This window comes from Cupressus sempervirens, chromosome 1, assembly GCF_028749045.1.
Source record: "Cupressus sempervirens isolate cs-2001-9-10 chromosome 1, ASM2874904v1, whole genome shotgun sequence".
Taxonomy (NCBI): Eukaryota; Viridiplantae; Streptophyta; class Pinopsida; order Cupressales; family Cupressaceae; genus Cupressus; species Cupressus sempervirens.
In genome coordinates this window covers 450,511,584-450,527,090 of record NC_143118.1, presented here as the reverse complement: position 1 = coordinate 450,527,090, position 15,507 = coordinate 450,511,584, and positions in this window count along the sequence as shown.

Here is a 15,507-nt window from a genome sequence, read left to right as displayed (position 1 = left end):
ATCATTACTTAAACCCAACCCATTCACTTGTGAAAATCCTATTTAATCAACTAACTAAACCCACTTAAGTGGCTAGCCCACTTGCCTTCTAATATCCACTCTAATCCAAGCCTAATCCTCACCCTAAAAATGTGCACAAATTTAATCCTAGATTAAGAATTCCTAAGCCAAACCAAAGTCAAATCCCCTCTTACATCCTCACCCACATGCATTAAATTTTCTTACAAAGACTTAATGGCTTCTTACACATCTCTTGCATGCTCTTACATTCCTCTTACACACTCCATCCCCCTAATAACTCTTTTGTCCCCCCTCCCCCCCACTTTCCCTCCATTTTCACCATCCTCTCACATCCTCTCTCCTTGTGAGCTATGGAGGCAGGAATTGCCAAATCCATAGATGAGACATTCTTGTTGAGCAAAAAAAGAGATTGCTATAATCAAAATTGAATTATCTAAAATTAGGTTTACAATGAGAGATCTTCCTTATAAAGGAGATTGAAACCCTAAAAAAGGTCTAACTTAGGTTGCATCAAAATAAATAATAAAAGAATTAATTATTAGATGCCTAAAGTTTAGCTTAAGCAACTAGAGTTAATTAGGAAATATCTAATTACTCTAACACCCCCCCTTAAGATAAACTTAGGGAGTAGCTAAAAACCTAGAAACTACTGCTAAAATTAGAAATGGGTCCCGGAAAACAAAGCCTGATTAGGTACCCAAGCACAACCAAATCTCTATAAAGAGGAGAAATAGAGAAAACCACATGGGAAAAACTCTACTCCAAAAAGAGATGGAAAACATGCTGAAAGAAACTAGTGAAGGATTGAAAAAGCCTCCAAACTAGGGAATGTCCTAGAAGATAGCAAAAAAGAGATGATCATGAAGAACATCACTGAAGCATGTAGAAGCTGCAAAGCTTTGTCGAAAGGTGACTGCTAATCTAAAGAATCTCCACTGAAATAGAACCTGACCAGGTAGAGAAGACTGTAATCTGCATCGAATCAGGAGGCAAACAAAGGCACACAACTGAACTAAAAAATGCAAATGACATAAAACACCAAAGCCTGAAGAGATGATCAATCGAACCAAGGAAGCATGAGAAACAATAGTAGAATCCCCCCTAATGTAGACAAAGGTGAGGAGATATGCAACTGAAAAAGTGGGCCAAAATAACTGTAAGTTAAGGAACCAGGATCAAAATGCACAAAATAGTACATATGTGTGTACTAAGGTGATCAATCTTAGACACGTCATGAGGCTAATGTCACAAAAGGGACACTCACTTGGACAAAGGAAGATGGCAAACAAAGGCAAAACATCAACCCCCCATGGCACTTTATCAAAGTAGTGCATGTACAATAGGGCACAAGACATAATGAATCCCGAGAATAAAATAATCCAAATGAGTATCCTCAGATGACACTACTGGAATCAGAAGACAAAACAAGGAAAACATCTGAAATGAAAATATAGATGCAGTATGGCACATTATCTCAATGCATTTGCAAGAATGCATACAAATAATCTCTACATAGATCAGAAAAGGCATTTGACTAATACACGAGATAGTACAAGTCATGACGAATCATCTGAAGTAAAGAAATTGGTCCCCGGACCTGAAACAACCAAGTTATCCACCATAATGCAAAAATGTAGAAGACTAAATAGAATGTACTTGGATCAAAATTTGGAAAAACAACCAGCATCATGGGAAAGAGCTTAGAAAGATCTTTCCAATGATATAAAAAATTCTAAAATCAGAAATTGGATGCTCAAGATATGCCTCCCAAAGCGCAAAACTATACCCCTAATTTTGACAGCAAAAAAAGCTATCAAAACAACATCAAAACTGAAAACTAACTATACCACTATGACAGGCTCAGAACTAGCTTTTCAATGATATCTTGTTTGCAAAAAATGGAGTCTGTTTGCCCAAGATATGAGCCAAAAAGTGAAGGTAGGTTCAAATAGAGGCCGAGGAGGTGACAAGAGTAGTGATGCAGTGCTGATGTCAGTAGGTGATGAGCCCAAAGTTGATGGTCAAAAAACCATTGAGGCAAAAAAAAGCCATAAAATGACCCCTGTTGGAGAAAAATTCCAACTGCTGAAAACAAGACAATATGTGAAAAACAATGTCGCCAGATCAAACGGCTAGTGCCAGATTAAAAAATGGTGGCCAGAAGACAATTAATATGGACTGTGTGTTAAATCACCAATCATGCCAATGAAAAATCAAGTGCACATGTTTTAAACACATGCACTCCTTTATGCAAAACAATCCCCACAATGCATCAAAAAAAGAGACGCTCCTCCCAACATGATGCAAATCTACCCATAATGAGTCACATTCAACAGAAAAAGTCCACCAAAAATGTTGCTCACAAGGGTTCCATAGAACAGTTAACAATTCCATAAAACAAATCACCCACCTATCAGAGTACATCCTCCTCTAATCAATTCCATGTTCACTGTAGCAATGGGGTTTGCCATGGCTGAGGTGGTAGTGTTGAAGTGGAGTACTTCCTAAGCGTGCCCAAGGAGATTGAACAGAGGCATTGGCAATGGCAGCAAAGAAAGGCACAGGGTCATGAAGAAATGTAACTCCCAAAATTGAGAGACATGTACCCCAAAGCGTGGCATGGGACAATAGGGAAATTCCAAAGCGCACCAAATGAGGACATAACTAGAGAGTCAAAGTGTTGTGTCCAAAGTTTTCTCCTTAAACAATTTGTTGAGTAGGCATGTGGAGACCCCAAAAATAATCAAATTATTATGGGCCCAAAAATCACAGTGCTTGAATGTCTGCAAAAATCACGGTCCAATCGAAGGTGACCAGAGATGACTGATGTGAAGTTGGAGACCACCCATAAAGGGCACACAAACTGCCAATAGTTGTGCTCCAAACATTTACGTTGTGTAGTCGTGCTCTGAAGTTGACACCTCAGACTGATGTGATGAGTGGTGCAAAGCCCAAGGAGAAACCATCGAAGCCAAGGATGTACTAAACAAGGCCTCCAAAAAAGTGCACCAATAAACCTCCATCAATCACGCATTCCAAAGAGAAATGTGCACTGGGAACATGTGAGGCAAGTGTAGGTGGCTCCGAAGGGAAGTAGGTGATTGCCAACCTTGTCTCCCCATGCATGGGCGCCAAAAAACAACCCTCTATCTTCAGTAATTGTGCATGATAGAGAAGATTGGGAAAAAGAAATCTATAGCAGCCACATTCAAAGCTGGTGTGGGAGTCCACATGGCCTTGCACTCCAAAATTAGCAATCCCCCAAATGCATTGAATACAGGATCAAAGGCGTGGGTGCAGTTTCTAAGAAAGGCATGCGGGTGCAGTAAAAAGTAAACTTACCATGCAAGCCACCCATCAAATGATTCCACAAAAATTGCCTATCTCAAGTCGCCATCACAATGCACAATAAGAGAGCACTTTGGAGGAGCACAAGGGTGATGTGGAAGAAAAAAATGGAGGGCCCATTAAGATGCCAACTGAAGCAAAATGTGCACATTCAATGGTGACCCACAAGGTTTCAGCAGCATCATATGCCAAGCCAAATACATGATTGGCAGGAGAAAGAAGAAAAAATTGAATTCATGGACAAAGAAGCTAAAAAAATTTCTTGCTGCTTGTCCTTAAAAATTGATGCCCCCTTTCAAAGGACCAACCGGAGAATGGAGAGGGGCCACCAAAAAAATAACGCCTCCCTCGTTAAAAAAACACCAATTTTGCAATGCACGGGTCTATTTCTCCAAAGACATGCCTCCTAAAATCTCACAAAAAAGGAGTTTTGGCACATGGTCAGGGGGCACATGAAGCCAAAAAAGGGCTCCTCCAATGCACACTTTTCAAAACAAAGCTTACTAGCGAAAAAAATTGTAGTATATTTCAATAGTGTCCAAATTGGGCATATTTTATATGGAAATGGGGGTTTTCGAGTGCTCTGAGCTCAACAGTGATGTCCATTTTTGCTCAAAGTGCTTCAAAAATCAGTGACCCCCCCCAGATCTAATAAACAATGTTGAAAGCTTCAAATTTGAAAACCAATGTCAGATCTGATGCCAAATCTCTCATGAACAGAATAGGGTCATGATGATTTGGAGCTCTAATACCATGTTAAGTTGATGAATGATCAACCCCATAGCTCCCAAGAATCACCTGCATGCAAATACCTATTACAAAGGAGAGAGAGGCAAAAAGCTATGGAGTTGGGAATTGCCAAATCCATAGATGAGACATTCTTGATGAGCAAAAAAAGAGATTGCTATAATCAAAACTGAATTATCTCAAATTAAGTTTACAATGAGAGATCATCCTTATCAAGGAGATCGAAACCCTAAAAAAAGTCTAACCTAGGTTGCATCAAAATAATTAATAAAAGAATTAATTATTAGATGCCTAAAGTTTAGCTTAAGCAACTAGAGTTAATTAGGAAATATCTAATTACTCTAACAACACTTGTTACAAGGCTATGGATTTGAGAAAGCACAATCCATGCTTCTCTCTCCTTTCATCCTAGCCATCCCTCATCCTTACATCTTGGCCCTCCATGCTCACATCCTTGATCTATAAATGAACCTCTATCCCTCCATAATTGATATCCACCTTCATGTACAAACTTATAATTCTATTTTGAGAGTGTAAAATCTACCAAAATACCATTATAATTAAAAAATCCATCCACAAGTTTACAGTTATGAATCTCTCATCTGTTGAAGCTTGACCATCATTTGAGAATACATATCCATATTTCAACACATCTACACAATCAAGAAGGTTGGTTGGGTGTTCTTCCTTTAGTGTACACTCTCTTTTGCACCTTTTTTGTCTAATCTATATGTGAGAATTGTTTTGGTTTGTGAATTTTACAATCTTTGTTAATGTTCTTTGCATGCTAACTTTCACAGCTCTATATTTTGGCACACTTGATGGGACCCAAAAAATGGGTCATTCTCTCATATTTTTATCTATTTTTCATGCTTTCTAGCCAAATAATATGCTTTTTGTTGTTTGGGTGTGTTGCAAGGTGATTTTATTGTATGTACAATTCTAAAGACACATTTGGAGAGAAGACCAAGCTCCACACATTTGGAGAGGAGACCAAACTCCCTAAAACATTAAAACACTTCCAAGATCCTTCTAATAGCTCAAGAAAGCACATTTTGGACCATTTTAGTGCTTTTATCTTCTATTTGAGTGCATATAAAACTTTCTCCAACACATCTATGAACTCTAATAATGCATCTATAACATGTTATAGCGCATTTTCCCAGTTTTGTAGTGCATCTTCTAAATTTTGTAGCACATTTGTTAGCTATTATAACACATCTATTTAGTTCTTCAATGCATACATTAGTTATAACATCACATTTATTAGTAAAAAAAACAAATTTTTTTGTTAATGCAATGCATCTGTTTCTTTCTATAGCACATTTGTGAGTTTTTGTAGTGCATTTATGAGATTGAGTAGCACATTTGTTTAGACTGCAATTTTCCATTTTTTGTCTACACTAGAGGACCTGAGCATCATTTTAGCACACACGTTATCTATTTTAGCACATTTGGAAGTTGTTTTAGCACATCCATACAAACCATCAATGCTCTGATTTTGTGTTTTAGTGTATTTGCATGATCCTCTAGCACATTTGAGTAAAATATTCTTCTAGTGCCTAGTGAAGTATTTTGCAACACTTTGGCAGATTATTTTTACACATTTGCATGATTTTGTAGTTCATTTGATGTTTTCTGTAGAGCATTTACAGAACTAGAAAATCCTAAAGATCTAACCGTGCATTTCATCTTTGTGCATGTGGAGAGCTTAGGAAATTGATATTTTACTAACATTTTGCTTGTAGGTTTTGGTTAATTTTTTAAGGTTTTTTTAAACAAATTTACTTGTATAACCATTGTCTAAACTCACACATTTTAATTTGGGCTTAAAACTTGATCAAATCCAATATTGAGTTCTTTAAAGGAAATCAAATAATACACTTTCAACGGAATGAATGATTAATCAACAAATACAATCTTGAATGCCAAGGATCAAAGAACGATACCATTAATTGCATTTCAAATTTGGGACTAAAATAAACAATCTTTTTATTGAACAATTCTCAAATTTTTAAAGGCACAAAGAAACCACACATTTAATTTTGGGCTTAAAATAAATATTCCAAACACTTCAATTTGAGTGCTTCTAATGAGTTCATCATCCTCTGGAAGTGTCTCCCCTTTGGATAGAAGATCAAACTGATAAATCCCTTTGATCAGTATTTAAATGAGAAGAAAGGTAAACTTTTTCTACATCTAGACAAGTTTGCACAATGCATTTTTGATAATAGCCTGAGGTGGGAATACTTTTCCATGATTTTAGCATGGTGAAAATAGATTCTTAATTGAATCATGCACATAAAAATCATTTGACCTAACTCCATGGATCTAATTATGAACCAATTTAGTAGCTACCCTTTTATTCTTTGTGTGTTACTAATGGTGCAAGAGAATCTAAGGCTTCTCTAGAGTTACCTAACATATGTGTTTTCCTTAATAGAGGAATAAGGCTACTTGGACTTCATCTCCAAGAGTCATTTTCCCTATAGAAGGGGGACTTCTATTTGTCATACCTTGAAGGATCATTGATGTGTAAGTTTGGCAATCAAGTCTTGTATCAACTTACCTCTTTGATTAGAGGTAAATATCACACTAGGTCCAAAAAAATCAAGATGGTCTCCTCCCGATAGGCTTAATGAGTAACTCATTGAAATCGAATTGACCACAGGGATAAAGTGTTCTTGAATTGTCTTATTTGTGAAATGACCTTGTGAAAAACATTTTTAAAACATACAAATTAGTTACTATCAAATACTTTTGCTAAAAAGATCACTTGTTGTTTCTCTCAAAGTTTCCTTATCTGTTGAGAGATTATTTTCTCACAATACATCCTATCTTCTATCAAAAAAGTCTTATCCTTGTGTTTTTAAAAATGGTTGTTAGCAAGTCCATTTGCAACAATCCCAAGTCTAGTTTTCTCCACTTATATCATCCATTGATAGAAATCATTTGTTTCCCACTTAGACCCATTTTCTATCCAAAGATTCATGTTTTCAAACCTAATTAAAATACATACTTAGCATAGTCACTTCCTTGAACCAAAGTTGAGGTAAACCTAGGGACAATCAGTGGAAACCTCATGTCAAACCAACCAAAACCCAAGTTTAAAAAGGTCAAACTTAAGTAACTAGTAGTCTATAGAGAGATCAAAGTTGGGCATAAGAAACAAACCCAATCCAAGACTTTCTAAGCTAGATAAAATTGAGAAAGAAGGTATTGAGGTTTCCCTACAATTCGAATGGGATCAAAAAGTTCAAAACATGACCTTGAGACATGGAGTCAATCAAAGCCTCATCAACTAGACTAGCTACACCCACTTTAACATTTCTCCTCTTCTTCCACACACACTTTGCACTTATCATATCATAGATTTTTCCCTTACGGTTATCATATAAGTCATTATCTCCCTTAGGAATTTTTAGATCCATCATCCTTAGATCATGTTTTAGAAATCCATCCCCATCCCAATCCTATCATAGATCAAAATCCTTCATCCTCCTCATCATCCTTAAGCATTTGGTGTCACTTTGTTAGTGTTGTCTATGCTACACCTTACATCCATCATACTATCATGATTATCCCTTTGACTAAGCATTTTCTAGGGTAGTCTATCTTTATCACTTATGTCCCTCATCACCTTGACCTAAAGGTTGGGCTCCACATATGATCATCACTTATCTTCTGAAGGGTCATAAGTTTATTCTAGAGTTGACATTATCATCATATCTTGAGCTTACACAGGGAAAAATCTCTTTATTTTGACATAACCTAGCTAATTCTTTAGGCCCCTTAGATATCATATCCCTAAAAGTAAGATCCTCCATCATCCTCATTTTCATCTCTACATCCTAGAAAATCCTTGCATCATAGTTGCCACATCCTTAAGAAGCTTATAAAGCATCCCCTTGCATAGTTGCACCTATTTTCATACCATCTTGCATCTCGTCCTTAGGAAAATCATCATTTCATGCCACCTATGACATGTTTAGGCAATAAAAAATGAAAGAAGAAGGACATGGACCCTAGTCTTAGTGGTGTCTTAGCTAGCACATAGTTAGACCTAATGGTATCCATGATGACACTTGACCCACCACCATAGAATCTAGAAGATTTGATTTCCTCACTATCAAACATAGATGCCTTTATGAATCAACCTAGACATACAACCCTTGTCAATGCTATCATAAAAAAAATAGAGAAACTATTAGCCATATTTGCCCTCCTACCAAAAAATTGAATTTTTCCTGATAAGCTAGCCAACGGTCATATTCTCAATTATTCAAATATTCACCTCGCATGTATAGGGAAATGTCAAAACCTTAATATATCCATTATATTCCTAAGTATTTAGCCCCTTATATTTAATGTTATATGCTTTTAGGTTCTAATTGCAACCATGTGAGTTTCTTTTATTGCATGGTCACAGGTTATCATTCCTTAACCTTCATGTTGACTATGAAGGCATGAACCAGCTATCTCCATGATTGGTGCAGCTTTGCAGTATTTTATGTAACATCTCATTTTAAGATTGCAAGGTGGCAATTCAATGGTTTGCATGGTCACAAGTGATTGATGCTAACCTAGGGTTCATGATATGAAATGGTGATATGCCTTGGCTTGCATGTTTGCAGAAGGTAAAACCATGAGTTAAGAGCACATATGTGTGACAAGCCACCATGTGGATGAGCTTGGTAATGTGGTAGTCTAGTGTAAGGGTGAGTTGTTCAAGGGACAAGTCCTAATTGGTCAAAGTGCTGAGATGGATAGTAAAGTGATTGCATGTTTCTGGGTCAATAGATCTTTCAAGGATCAATGGTTGTTGTTTTGTCGCTAATGAAATTCACATGAAGGATAGTCACAGTGACATAATAATGGGTGGACACATGTCTTAGCAAGCCCAGGTAGAAAGTAAGTAGTTGGCAGTAGTGGTTAAGATAATATTCAAAATTTTTTGGGAATTTCATGTTAGTTAAGGTTTAGACCACGATGGCACAAATGATATGTTGGCTTTTAGGTCCCCATAGTTTGCAAGGTTGCTAAGATTTGTTGTTAAATCAAGAAATCCATGGTGAAGATGTGAAATCTTAGAATCATGTAGTCGTCAGGTCGCAACAGTTAGTAAGAAATGTTGGAGACAAGCTATAAAACAACAATAACGATTAGTTTGACTAATTTCATGATTTCATGGGGAAAATAATTAATAAAGGTAGAAAGGTGGCAACATTATGACTAGGATAATGTAGTCAACTCATGAAGACTTTGTGGGTGGAAAAATAATAAAACATGACTGGTCCACATCACAGATCTTGAGGGTTGCTCCATTTGACCAATGACATGACTGACTTGGCATGCTAATAACAAAGAAAGATAGTATTAAATGGTGAACATGATCTTCTTGATCATCTAAAAGCACTTTCATCATTCTCCATGCCAATAAATGCAAAGGACATTCTCTTCACAATTGGGCTATCTATCTACCCAGTCAAAATGATAATGGTCATCATTTCTGTCTTCTCAAGGTTCTACTTGGTGAATAATATGATTTTCTTGCATTTGGATGTGTACCATGATCAGATCCTTTTCCAAATTTATAGTGATTTTTCTCTATTATCCTAATGGGAGTGGTTGAAGGTGACTTCTAGCTGAATTAATCTAGAGGTTATGCTTGAATTATAAAAGAACATTTTTTAAACTTTTGAAAAGGTTGATTCTTCTCTATTTTCTTTGGCATTGATTTGGCATGTACATTGTAAATTTCCTTTTCCTTTGGACTTCACAATATTCTACCTTATCTCTTTCAGCCATTGATTTAACATGTGAGATTCATTTACCTCCCATCAATGTATTATGGTTGTCTATCATTTGTATGATTGTATCCCTTTTGTCCTATGAATGATATATAGTGAGACTCTTCTTCCTTGTGTCATTTACTTGGTTATCTAATCTACATGTGATTGTTCAATTAAACAAGTTAGAATTTGTATATTTTGATGTCATGATAGTTAGTTGTGCATGGATGGGAAGATACAAGGTTGAACACTTTTTTTGGGTGCATCACCCACTTAGGATAGATTAGGTAAGTGTTTCATGCATTATTTCTTCCCTTTTCCTCTCTAAGCATAGTTAAGACACATCCTAATAGCAAAGGAAGCCAAACTTCTTCATAGACTCAATCTCATTGTTCAATTCCCACAACTTTGAGGTTGTTTCCATGTTTCACAAGGTTTCCTTTAGGTGAAAAACTTTAGGAAAGGGTGCAAAATTTTGCGACAACAATTTTTGGCATGCCTGGTGGGACATATATTTCAGAAGATCTAAAGTTCACTAGTGTCAAAGAAAGATTCCATGTTCATGCCAAGGAGATAGTACTACCCTTAGTATTCAAGCCTTCAAGAGGCTCATTTTTTCAAAGTACTTGGAGACTCCAAGCTTCAAATGCTTCTGGTTTTAAAGACCAAGTTGTTGATTCATGCCCAAAACACACATAAGGGCATCTTCTAGAGGTATCTTTTAATATTAAGAACTCTCATTTTGAAACCCTAGAAGGAAAAGGAAAAGTTTGTCCTTATCGCCAGTTAGGAGTGTTGCAATAAATTATTCACCTTTAAGGTCTCTTTCCACTCCTCCTATTGATAGGAATCAACCTAGGTTGCCATCCCCTCATCTCAATAGACTATTATTTCATATGGCTCTACCTAGGCCTCATGCCTTTACCACCTTCAATGGTGGAAGTCCTCTTTTCCTAGACCAAAGACATGACATACCAGTATCAAAATTAAAGAGCATCCTTGGTTTTACTAGTGAGACCTCTACTTCTCCTATTGAGCACATTCAAGAAATATCTAATGTCTACAATATCCATGGAATAACTGAGGATGATGTAGTAGTTAGGCTTCTAGCCTCATCCTTGAATGTAAAAGCACTTCAATGGTATAGAGGGTTTCCTCATAACTCTATAATAGATTTGGATAGGTTAGGAGTAGTCCTATGCAAACATTTTGAAGATAAAAGTGACTATCTTTCACTCCTAGAGTAGTTGACTACTATAAAGAGGGCACCACATGAATACATGACTAACTTTAACTATAGATTCCAAAAAAATGGGATAGAATACCAATTTTGGTGAAGCCTACCCATGGTAATGCCTTCTTGCATTATCTAAGAGCCCTAAAAAGTGATATATCCACTACAATACAAACCATTAGAGGGGATACATTACCTGAAACTTACAAGATAGAAATAAGGGCAGCAAACATTCTGATACAAGGAGATAAGCTAACTCTAAGGCCTCCTATGCCCTTCTTCCCTGATATGCCAAATCACCATCCAATGGTAGCCCCTAATCCCACATCTTCCACATCATAACCCCTTTCTCTAGCCCCGCAAGCTTCCACATCATCTAGTGAGCTAGGAGATTTGAAGGTCCTAATGCAAGATATTGGGAAAAAGTTGCAAATTCAAAATAAGAAGTTGGAGGATAGATTCTTTGTGAGTTAGAAGGTGAGAAACAAAGTGGTAACTTTGGAGAGGCAAAAAGCTCAAGGTAATAAGGCTCATAGCTGCAATATTAGACTCCTTTGAATGGTAGGCCTCCAAATTAGAATATGTAGAATGGTCATGCTTCTACTTCAAATGCAAATCAAAGTAGGGCCTTAGTCCCTCAAAAAAACATGGCTCAAGATCAAGATTTTTGTCCCTCTTGTAATTACTCCTATGCCTATTGTATGTGTCAAAAGGTTGAATCCTATTTAGCTTTGACCACTCAAGAACCTATAGTAGAGAAATCATAACAATGTAAGCCAACACAATGGTGCCTCACATTTGCAACACCAAGGTGATTTCTCCTTCATGAATCATCAAGTAGAGTAAAATTGTCATGTTAATCAAGATCTCATTGCTCACAATACTAGGAGCAAGAGAAGAGCCATTGAAGATGTTACCCCTCCTCCTCTTAATTAGGCCTAAACATCAAATGCAATACCTCATGTAGAAGTAATAAATGATCAATCAAATGCTCCTTAGTAGCAAAGGAAAAATAATAGAAGAAAAGATGTGAATGATCCTCAAGTTATTCCATCTCAACATCCTACACATGAAGCTTCCAAGGTTTCTACCAAAACACCTAGTACATCATTCGATGTGGTAGATAAAATGAAGAAAACAAATGTGAGCATTTCCATGTGGGATGCTATTTCTACTATACCTATGCAAAAGAGGTTGCTACAGTAAGAATTGGAGAGCATTGAACCAAAGGATAGGACACCTAGCATGTAGAGTGCCACAAATCTTGTGCAACCATAAAAGGAAGGAGAAATGAGTAACAAGATTAAACCTCCTCTATTTTATGTTTCTCTAATTATAGGAGATAAACTAGTACACAATTGCATGATTGATTCAAGGGCTAGTAGTTTAGTGATGCCTAAAAGTGTTGCTGATGTCCTAGGAATGAAATATGGGCCCACTATTAGGGATGTATTGCAGTTATATGGTAGTATTTTCAAGACTATAGAAATCCTTACAAATGTTGAAATGGCCCTACATGTATGCCCTAGTTATATTGTAGTTCAAGATATATCAGTTGTTGAAGTTAAGCCACACTTTTCCATCTATCTCTCAAGAGATTTCACTACCCAAATAGGTGGCCACATATCCTATGATTGGTCATACATGTTTTTTAGAATAAGATATAGAACTAAAGCTTCACTTAGAGTAGAGCCCTTGGCCCTCAATCATATTGAGCCCTACACTCCTAACCTCATCAATATGAATTGCACTACCCTAGAGATATATGAAAATGATATAGTGTAAGAGCCTACTACTTCCTTGAAAGAGATACCTAATTTTCTCTTAGATGAATGGGATAATACATATCAATTTGATCCTATAGGAGGAACCCTTGAGATAGGTCTTGGTACTTATTGTGTAATTGAAAAGGATTCTCTTGTCCCTAATCTTATGAAGACCAAGGAGAGTACAAGTGGGATATGGAGCATGTAATTTGATGGATCAAGGAATGAGAATTGATCAAAGGTTGATGTGATGTTGGTTTCTCCTACACTATAAAGGTACTACTTCTCATTTAGGCTTCAATTTAGTTGTACTAATAACATAGTAGAGTATGAGGCATTAATTCAAGGTCTCCTACTTGCTTAAAAAAGAGGAATTTAGGCTTTAAATGTTTATGGAGATAGTGAGTTGATTGTCCATTAAATGAGAAATTAGAATGTCACTAAAAATGGTTTTCTCAAGTCTTATAAATATAGAGTGTGGGATTTTCTTGAAAGTTTTGATTCATTTTATATTCAAAGCATCCCTATAAAAGAGAATAAACATGTTGATAGACTTGCAATAGTGGGTGCATCTTATGATGTGCGAAGGATCCTTCAAGATGAGAAGGAGCAGTAGATTAGAGTGGTGGTTAGGCCCACTATCCCTGGTAATAATATCAATTGGAAAGTGTTTGAATCTAATGTAAAAATTGTGAGTTTCTTTCAGAATGAAGCAGAGTTTTCAGATATAAATCAGTCAAGATTACATGATCAATATGGGATCAGATCATTAATCTCAGTTCCAACAAGTTTCCTAAAGGCTTGATTATCTTAGAAAGTGCTTTTACTCCTAACGATCGAGCAAGAGATAGAGGCATGAACCTTGCTTCAAGTAAGGATGATCATATACTAGTCATGGTTGCTAATGGAAGGACCTTAAACATGGTAAAGGTATGTACTAAATGTTAGATTATGGTGACTGATCAGGAAAGTACTGTACATGCTTCAAAAAAATTTTGGGCCATGGCTGACATGGTAGCCGATATATTATGGCCAACATATGGTCGACATGTTGTAACCCTAAAATGAATAAAATACTTTTATAAAAGGGTTTAGGGTTAGGTATTTTCATTATGTTGTGATGCAAAATTGGTTCTTGTGGTGGTATTGAGTTGTAAGGGATTACGGATTGTAATCAGGTTGTAATCACTGGATTGTAATAAGATTGGACTTGCTATTTTGTTGGACGTAGCCCAGGGATTATTTTTTATTATTGGTTATATTTGCATGCAATTTTTATTTCTATCCGTGGTTTATCCTAACACTAAAGTTGAACAAGAAAATTTCATTTATCTATGTCAAGAATTTAGTGATGTTTTGCATGGACATATGATGAGCTAAAGGTTTTTGACCCAAGCCTATTTCAGCATACCATAGACCTCAAGGAAAATGCCAAATCGGTAAGACAAAAGAAAAGGTCATTGAATCCTAAAATTGAACCATTAATGAGGAAAGAATTATCTAGGTTGATTGAGGCTAATATCACCTTTCCTATCAAGCACTCATCATGGGTAGAAAACTTTGTCCCTGTTAGGAAGAAGAATGGAGAAATCAGATTATGTGTAGACTTTAGGGACCTTAACCAAGCCCCCCTAAAGGATCACCATCCTCTTCATTCCATGGAAAAAATCCTATCCAAGGTTAGTGGTTCAGATAGGTTCTCATTCCTAGATGTATTTTTAGGCTAAAATCAAGTGTTAGTCAAAGAAGCTGATAGATATAAGACTGCATTTACCACAAAGTGGGGCACTGATGCTTATAGTAAGATGCCATTTTGCCTAACAAATGTAGGTGCCATTTTCCAAAATTCAATGGAGATGGCCTTTAAGAATGTGATAGAAAAATTTGTATTGGTCTATCTAGATGAAATTATAGTATACTCAAAGAATGTGATAGATCATTTTGGTCACCTCAGGCAAGTTTTCTTAAGGTGTAGAGAGTATGGAGTATCTTTGAATATGAGTAAGTGTGTCTTTTATACTAACCAAGGAAGGTTATTATGACACATTTTATCCAAGGATGGTCTAACTATTGATCTAGAAAGAGCTAGATCTATTCTTTCTCTTCCTCTTCCCACCCATAAGAAAGGGCTTCAATTTTTTCTTGGTAGGACAAATTTTGTGAGGAGATTCATTCCTAATTTAGCTACCATGGTGAAACCTCTTATAGCTATGCTCAAGAAGAGCATAGTCTTTGCATGGACCAAGGAAGGGAAATAAAGTTTTGAAGAGATCAAAGTAGCCATAGCCTCAACCCCTACTCTCATCAATCCAAATTTTGAGAGAGATTTAATTCTTTACACCTTAGGAGGTGAGTCAAGTATTTCTACTATTTTGACTCAATTAAATGATAAGAATGAAGAATAGACCATTGCCTTCTTTAGTGGAGGTCTTAAAGGCTATGAGGATAACTATAATTATGTGGAGAAACAAGCCCTTATAGTCATAAGATCTTTGAAGAAATTTAGATATCTTCTATCCCAAAATAAGATCCATTTGCTAGTGCCCCATGCAAGTGTCAAGGATTTCCTTTTGAGAAAAGACATCAATGAGAAAAGAGT